This window comes from Bubalus kerabau, chromosome 1 (genome assembly GCF_029407905.1).
Source record: "Bubalus kerabau isolate K-KA32 ecotype Philippines breed swamp buffalo chromosome 1, PCC_UOA_SB_1v2, whole genome shotgun sequence".
NCBI lineage: Eukaryota > Metazoa > Chordata > Mammalia > Artiodactyla > Bovidae > Bubalus > Bubalus kerabau.
In genome coordinates this window covers 41,287,282-41,296,904 of record NC_073624.1, presented here as the reverse complement: position 1 = coordinate 41,296,904, position 9,623 = coordinate 41,287,282, and positions in this window count along the sequence as shown.

Below are 9,623 nucleotides of genomic sequence, written 5' to 3'. Positions count from 1 at the left end.
ATGTTATGACTATGGGGAAAAAGAAATAAAGCACACAGTAGAGGAAATAGAAAACACTACACAGACCATACAAAGTGCACTCAACTTACCAATGATGTATTTAATGAAATACTTACTGATCTCACCAAACAGGGACCTAAAATAAAGTACAAACTATTTCTACTTTCATATAAAGTAACCTCTATACTTAGGAATTCCACAGGGACACAATAGCATTGGCAGCACAGAGGTTAGAATTCATGCCACAGAATGGATTCACCTGTTCTGTTAGGGTAGCTGAGCTGTACCTGAGACAACAATTGCCACATTCACTACAGAATTTTATAATGAGATGCATTTTTGAAGCCCTACACTAATTCTCTTTCATACTGTGAACTCAACTGGCAACACAGAATTTTTTCATTTGGTACTTCCAAATCTAAATTATGAAACAAATGAACTTGGCCTGTCTTATATATAAGTATTCCATAGGTTACCCAAATGGTAAGGTTATGTCACAATGTGTATCTGAAAGAAACTTTTTAAGCAATAAACATTACAGAGATGGCTCCAAACCCGGCAGTATGACTACATCAAGGAATATAGATAATCTTGGAAGAAGACCAAGATTTGTTTCTTGAACAAAATAACAGTGGTACAATAATAAGGAATGAGGCATAGTCAGGTAAAATTTAGTAAGTATGTCTGTCATCAATGTGCTGCCCAAAGTCAATGTGAACAGAATCTATGTTTATTGTTTACTCTGGGCCTGAGTGTATAAGACCATTCATACCCACAGTAAAGAGATCCAAACTCTTAGTTTGGCACTATAACAAAACACATCAATATAACAGTGCCATCAACAAATTATAATCTAAACTTTGGTTTATTAAATTATACTAAATCTCCATGTAATGAAGCACTAAGTAACAAAACCATGAACCAAACATTATGATGACCTATGCCCCAAATTATGGTGGCCCATGGCCCAAGTCCCTTGGACAGCAAGGAGATCAAACCAATCAATTCTAAAGGAAACCAACCATGAATATTCGTTGGAAGGACTGATGCTGAAACTGAAACTCCAATACTTTGGCTACCTGATGTGAACAGCCCATTCACTGGAAAAGACCCTGATGCTGGGTAAGGCTGAGGGCAGGAGGAGAAGGGGGTGACAGAGGGTGAGATGGTTGGATGGCATCACCGACTCAGTGGACATGAGTTTGAACAAACTTTGGGAGACAGTGAAGGACACAGAAGCCTGGCATGATGCAGTTCAAGGGATAGCAAAGAGTTGAACATGACTGAGCAACTGAACAGCAACAACAATGTCCCAAATTTCTTACTCTACTTTGATGTACACATATTGTGAATATAGGCTACAGTCTGATTATTCTAGTAGTGGTGAAACAAGTTTTGCAGAACCAGTACTGGTACTAGGATGCACAAAATCCAACTCAGATGTAAATACAACCACTTGGAAAGCAGGAGCCTTGAGTTTTCAGTGCAGAAAATCTATATTATACTAATGACACCTTAAAGATTTCAAACTGGTCTAAAATAATAATTTATGGAACAGAAAGCACAAGGAATCTTAAAAAACAGGAAATAGAACTGTCATATGACCCCCCAATCCCATTGCTGGGCACGCACACCAAGGAAACCAGAGTTGAAAGAGACACGTGTACCCCAATATTCATTGCAGCATTGTTTACAATAGCTAGGACATGGAAGTACACTAGGTGTCCATAGGCAGATGAATGGATAAGAAAGCTGTGGTACATAAACACAATGGAATATTACTCAGCTATTAAAAAGAATGCATTTGAATCAGTTCTAATCAGGTGGATGAAACCGGAGCCTATTATACAAAGTGAAATAAGTCAGAAAGAAAAACAACAATGCAGTATATTAACTCATATATATGGAATTTAGAAAGATGGTAATGAAGACCCTTATATGCAAGACAGCAGAAGAAACACAGATGTAAAGAACAGACTTTTGGACTCTGTGGGAGAAGGCGAGAGTGGGAAGATTTGAGAGAATAGCATTGAAACATGTATATTACCATATGTGAAATAGATCACCAGTCCAGGTTCAATGCATGAGAGCACTCAGGGCTGGTGCACGGGGATGAGGGATGGGATGGGGATGGAGGTGGGAGGGGGGGTTCAGTATGGGGGACACATGTACACCCATGGCTGATTCATGTCAATGTATGGCAAAAACCACTACAAATTTACTATTATTGTAAAATAATTAGCCTCCAATTAAAATAAATAAATTAATTAAAAAATAATACCAACCTCAAAAAAAAAAAAAAAAAAAGAAAAAGAAAACACAAGGAATCTATAGATGACTGGTGGGAACTTAGAGCTAAAAGTGAAAAAGTTGAGATCAAACATGTGGGACCTGTTAGCAACTTGAAGATCACACCAACAAGAATTTACCATTGAAATTCTAAGTATCATACTGCAGTCATGAGCAATGATGACTTAATCTTAAGAATAGATATAGTTACAGCATATCCTCATGATAATTCATGGGATGCTCTTAACACTAAACATTCATAAGCCCACATTAGATCACTTACAATACCCACTACTTACATTATATAACCCATATTGACCCATTAGAAAGTGAACTATAGCCCATGGAAACTATGCCTTGACTTCAAGTAAATGAGAATACCATGTAATGTATATAGATGATACATTGGAAATCTAATATATAATGCTTATCATTATCCATGGTGGTCCACTCTGGGACTTCCTGTCTTGACTCCCCAAATATGGGAAACTATGCTTATTAAACTTTTTATTGTAAAGAAGAGCCCTCTATAGTAGCATACACTCTAAAATTCAACACACAGGATCTTAAAGCCAGATATAGGCTCCCTATTTGTGGTCAGTTTGATCCACCTAGTTGTATGCCTAATCTGCAACCAATAATAAAGACTGATTCATTAAAGGTAAGAAAACCCCTACCATTCCTATTGGACTTGTTGGAAAACTAATTAGAGTCATGATGGCAGCAGCGTTTTAACAATTTCATATTGATTTAATTAATTTGGACTGCAAAAATTTTGAAAACAGACAAGCATAATTTAATACTTACAATGGGGACATTATCATCATTAGACTACAGATGGATACAAATAGCAGCATTTTACAAAATATAAATGATTTTCAGAGGGAAACAGACTGGGCATTGGATATTCTGAAGAAAGCAATTGGGGATAATTCTGAAAGGAATGAGGTCTCAAAAAGATAAAGTTTTTTTTTAAAGATGATGATCAATTATAATAGACCACAGAAAGTCACCTTATGATAGAAGGAAACCATGTTCCTATAGATGTATTGATGGACTGGAACCAAAATACCATTACTACTGCTAGACTTTTCAATATACCTGTGGTACAAGTACCCATGACCATGATGCCTCCTCAACCAGGTACATATAATATGGGAAACTGGATCATGATGACATGCTTGAAGATGAATTTTGCCCTAATCTAATGGAGCCAAGGGGAAAATAAGGAACACAACATGATAGGGTGTGTAAACTAGAATAGGTAATGAATATAACAATAGAAGCTGCATGGGTGCTAAGTCGCTTCAGTTGTGTCCGACTCTTTGTGATCATATGGACTGCAACCCACCAGGCTCCTCTGTCCATGGGGATTCTCCAAGACAAGAATACTGGAGTGGGTTGCCACTCCCTTCTCCAGGGGACTTACCCAATCTAGGGGTCGAACTTGGGTATCCCCCATGGAGGGCAGATTCTTTACTGTCTGAACTACTACAGAAACCCTATAGATAACTGCAAGAATTTCAAGAAAAACAAAAACATGCATTTCCTAAAATAATGACAGCCTTGAATGCTGCTGTTTCAGTTAGTGCTATGCAATGCGGTAACTCCTAGAGTTTTATAAAAATGCCATTTACAGGGAAATACGATAGTCAAGGAAGATTAAATGAGTGGGTTAATAAACTTAAATTTTGATTTTTTGGTGATTGGATGTGACTCCATATTAAAGAATTGTTATATTTTTGCTGATAATATCAAATATTTATTTTAAAAATTTTGCAGTAGCAAAAACAGAAATTAAGGGGAAATTAGATTTTAAGTGATGTAGACTCACAGGGTGGACTGATATTTTTGTGAACTTAGATTTGTTTGGGACTTTGGACCCTTAGGATTAATTAGTCTATGAGTGGTGGATCACAGGATGGATTGTTATGTATTTATTTGTTTATGATTTCAAATCCACTTGTTCCTGGTTTAAGTGAAGTTGTTTTGATCTAAGGATGAATTTGCTCATATAGGGGAGGCCAAGTCAGGATGGTGTCATCAAATTGTGCTGCTGCTGCTGCTGCTAAGTCACTTCAGTCGTGTCCGACTCCTAGCGACGCCATGGACTGCAGCCCACCAGGCTCCTCCATCCATGAGATTTTCTAGGCAAGAGTACTGGAGTGGGGTGCCATCGCCTTCTCCGTCCAATTGTGCTACTGAGGGCTTATTGACATGAAGTCATAGAGGAGCAACTATGATGTCATGGGCGTTTAAACTTTAAGTACCAAGAATATATGAAGACTTTCTGAAAGCATTAAATATGGACAAGGCTACTCTTTGCTGATTTAAATTGCTTTCTGAAGACCTTAGGGCATCAGTTCTTGCCATGCAAGGCTACTCTTTGCCAACACTGGTGAAAACTATATATTGGCTCCATGAAGGGATCTTTTTCACCAACACTGGGGCCTCTGTTCTGTTAGCATTGTGCTCTAGAGAAAAGGAACTTTTGATTTGTGCTAGCAGCTGGAGGTCAGCTGTTGCTTGTGTCACCTGACTCTTTTGAGAAGCAACTCAGAGAAAGGTACATCTGTACTAAACTTGACTTTCTTTTCTCTCTCCTTCACTTGGAACAATAGTGTAATTGATCTGTCATTAGTTTGGAGTATCCTATTTCTTTATTGGTTTATTCAAAGGCATTATCCTGTATACTATTGGTTTGTGAAATACTGTTATAAAGTATAATTCCACAGTGAACAGGAGTTAAATATATTCCTGGCAAAGATAACCCTTGTCTGTGAGCATAATTTGGTGAAATAAAAAAGTGATGTGTGTGTGTGTGTGTCTGTGTGTGAGTGATTAGTGATTATAATGCTTCCTTTATTTTTCCTCTTCTTTTAAAATATTCAAATCTAAAAGTTGAAATCAAAATCTGTTTACCTCAGTTCTAATCTACATATAGCCACTGGATTAAAATAGTCAATCCAAGCATAAATCAAGGAAGAGGATCCTAAGAGAACCAAAGTTCATTCTCACCGCTGACCAATGCATAATTGGGCTTTTATGCTTGTTTAATAAATGGTGTTAGAAGGTAATAGAGCCCTCAAAATTACTGAGGGAGTTTGCAGCACAGAAACCGATGCTGTCCTGATATTTCTCCTTCTACATCATAATTAATGGTGTCAGCTTTCATATCCTGAAGCCTTCCAAACATGTATCTCAGTAAAATAGGTGCTTGGGATAGATAATCCTCTTTGTACTCAGAGCTATCACACCCCAACTCTGTCCTCACATTAGAGTTGAAATAACTTAGTTCTGCCTGATGAACATTTATGAGTTCACTCTGATACAATTATGTCAGTCCTTTTTATCCCTAGCTAAACTCAATGGTTCAAGTAAAGAGCAAGTTATACTTTGACTCATCTTCTCTTAATTTGTTCAAAGATGAATTGAGAAAATATGTACTCATTTTTTCTATCCTCATCTTCTTTCTCTTATTTTCTATATCCACTTATTTTTTCTGTTAATAAAAATAACCATACATAACAGATAATTTATATAATTGAATATATTATTTTAGCAACTGTTGATCACTGAAAAGACAGGCAGACTGTATTCTGCAACTGGAGCCTGAAGGGTCAGATGTGAATTTTCCCTAAAATTCTTAGAACTTTAAGGAACAATGAGAGTTTATTTAACACCTTGTTGTGCTGTGCTTAGTTGCTCAGTCGTGTCTGACTCTTTGCAACCCCAATAGATTGTAGCTCACCAGGCTCCTCTGTCCAGTCAAGAATACTGGTAAGTGGGTTGCCATTGCCTTCTCCAGGAGATCTTCTTGACCCAGGGATGGAATCTGTATCTCCTGCTTTGCAGGTGGATTCTTTACCACTGAGCCACTTGGGAGAACCATACAATTCTCAGAGAGAGAAATAAAGATGGTTTGTACGATTTAGAAAATTACCTTGAAAGTGACAAGGAAAGGAAAGAGAAACAAGTAAGAAGGAAAATTTACACCTTGGCTCTCAAAGGAAGAACTATACAAAAAAATTCATCATGACTCAGATAATCACTATGGTGTGATCACTCACCTGGAGCCAGACATCCTGGAATGAGAAGTCAAGTGGGCCTTAGGAAGCATCACTACAAACAGAGCTAGTAGAGGTGATGGAATTCCAGCTGAGCTATTTCAAATTGTAAAAGGTGATGCTATGAAAGTGCTACACTCAATATGCCAGCAAATTTGGAAAACTCAGCAGTGGCCACAGGACTGGAAAAGGTCAGTTTTCATTCCAATCCTAAAGAAAGGCAGTGACAAAGAATGTTCAATCTACCTTACAATTGCACTCATCTCACACACTAGCAAAATAATGCTCAAAATTCTCCAAGCCAGGCTTCAACAGTATATGAACCATGAACTTCCAGATGTTCAAGCTGGCTTTTGAAAAGGGAGAGGAACCAGAGATCAAATTGCCAACATCTATTGGATCATCGAAAAAGCAAGAGTTCCAGGAAAATATCTACTTCTGCTTTATTGACTATGCAAAAGCCTTTGACTGCATGGATAATGACAAAGTGTAGAAAATTCTTCAAGAGATGGGAATACCAGACCACCTTACCTACCTCCTGAGGAATCTGCATGCAGGTGAAGAAGCAACAGTTAGAACTGGACATGGCACAGCAGACTGGTTCCAAATTGGGAAAGGAGTATGTCAAGGCTGTATATTGTCACCCTGCTTGTTTAACTTACAAGCAGAGTACACCATGAGAAATGCTGGACTGGATGAAACACAAGCTGGAATCAAGATTGCTGGGAGAAATATCAATAACCTCAGATATGCAGATGACACCGCCCTTATGGCAGAAAGAGAAGAACTAAAGAGCCTCTTGATGAAAGTGAAAGAGGAGAGTGAAAAACCTGGCTTAAAACTCAACATTCAAAAAATGAAGATCATGGCATCTGGTCCCATCGCTTCATGGCAAGAAGATGGTGAAACAGTTGAAACAATGACAGACTTTATTTTGGGGGGCTCCAAAATCACTGCAGATGGTGATTATATCCATAAAATTAAAACACACTTGCTCCTTGGAAGGAAAATTATAGCCAACCTGGACAGATTATTAAAAAGCAGAGACATCACTTTGCCAACAAAGGTCCCTCTAGTCAAAGTTATGGTTTTTCCAGTTGTCATGTATGGATGTGAGAGTTGGACTATAAAGAAATCTAAGCATCAAACAATTGATGTTTTTGAACTGTGGTATTGGAGAAGACTCTTGAGAGTCCCTTGGATTGCAAGGAAATTGAACTAGTCAGTCCTAAAGGAAATCAGTCCTGAGTGTTCATTGAAAGCACTGATACTGAAGCTGACACTGCAATACTTTGGCCAACTGATGCAAAGAACTGATTCATTGGAAAAGATCCTGATGCTGGGAAAGATTGAAGGTGGGAGGAGAAGGGGACAACAGAGGATGAGATGGTTGAATGGCATCACCGACACAATGGACATGAGTTTGAGTAAACTCCGGGACTTGGTGAAGGACAGGGAGGCCTGGCATGCTGCTGTCCATGGGGTCGCAAAGAGGCAGACACGACTATGTGACTGAACTGAACTCGAAGCCAAATTTAAACCCACAATTTTGGCCAAAGATAGTTATTTAAAGAGATAAGATAGAGATTGGGATAAAGATAAGATAAAAATTGCTACAGAGGCAAAAATCAATCAACTGAAGCTGAAGCTCCAATCCTTTGGCCACTTGATGCAAACAGCAAAGAGACTCATTGGAAAAGACCCTCATGCTGGGAAAATTGAGGTCAGGAAAAGAAGGGGGTGACAGAGGATGAGATGATTGGATGGCATCACTGACTCAATTGACATGAGTTTGAACAAACTCCTAGAGATAGTGAGAGACAGGGAAGCCTAGTGTGCTGCGGTCCATGGGGTCCCAAAGAGTTAGACACTTTAGTGACTGAGCAACAACAGTGGGAAAGGAGCTTAGATTAGGAGTTCTTTAAGAACGTCTGGGATATTAAAGAGAAATGTGCTTCCTGGAAATGGTACAGAGAATGGCTGGGGCCTGGAAAGAAAGGGAGGAAGTGGGATCGAGGGAGGGAGGGAGGGGATGGAGGGAGGCTGGAAGTGAGATAGTGTGGGCAGGGAAGGAAGTGGCAGGGAGCTAAGTGGTAGAGACAGGGGAGGAAAAAATGACTGAGACAGGGTACTGCCTTTGAAGCTCATTCCTGCCCAAAACTTCTGTAGTAGGAATTTAGACATACACAGGGAACCATTTGTGTCTAAACTTACAGTTTGTTTTCCAATATCTCTCTCCTAGAAGATACTAAGTAACAGCTCTGAAAACTGAAGCATAAAATGGAAGTTCATTCTCTTAACATTTCGAGTTCTCCTAGATCTGTCTGGTTGAGGGCATCCTGGCAAACCAGAAAAATAGGGCAGTCACTTTTCCATTGCTTTTGCTGGAAATAAATAGATTTTAGGGGCTCTTTGGCTTTAGAAATAGGAAATATTTTAGAGGCAATATGTTGTTTTGTGCTCTTATTTCATAGGAAAGAAAAGGAAGTACCTTTCTCCTGGTCACATGGTTGGTGAGTGGTTAAATAAGAACCTGGTTATTATTCCATTTTTTAGAACTCTCAGCATGGTATTCTTTTCCTTAGACCTTAAGAACATGTATCTACTTTCTTTCAGTAATATTTTTTTTTAAAATATAGGATGAAGTATTCTCTCAAATAAGGGTAGAGTTAAAAAAAGAAGGCCTATGTAAAAAATGATTATATATGTGACTGTTGCTCTTCAAATATTGTTTTTTAAAGGGACTACTTAGGGACCTCTAGAAACTTTCAGCACTCCAGCTTTGAGGCTGACTGATTTGTCTCAGAGATTAATTAGGAAATGATAGGGAAAGAATCAAAGCATTGGCTTTGGCATGTTTCCCAGTCACACAAACTGCTTGTGTGTGTGTATTATGCCATCCCCATCATGCATTTCTCACTTCAGAAAGAATTTGAGCTTGTGAGTTTTTTATTAGCTTGGACTTTCATTCTCAGCCTATGCAAGTTTCTGTGGGAATCACTCCTGATTATGACCACATCCATTAGGGGAGAACTGATCAATTACAAGCACACTGTCCTCTGCACGGAGCAATAAGACCCTGGGGACCCCAGCTGGTGCTCCAACTTTGAGATCACTTTGCTGTTCTACCTCCAGCAGATTCCAGCAGGAGATACAATCTACAGCCTCAAAAGGCAGGGCTGGAAACTAAATGACAACTTGGCTGTCAGTATTCTGGGCTTGAACCTGCTTTGGCATGGGGGTGGATAAGATGACCTCATAGGTCTT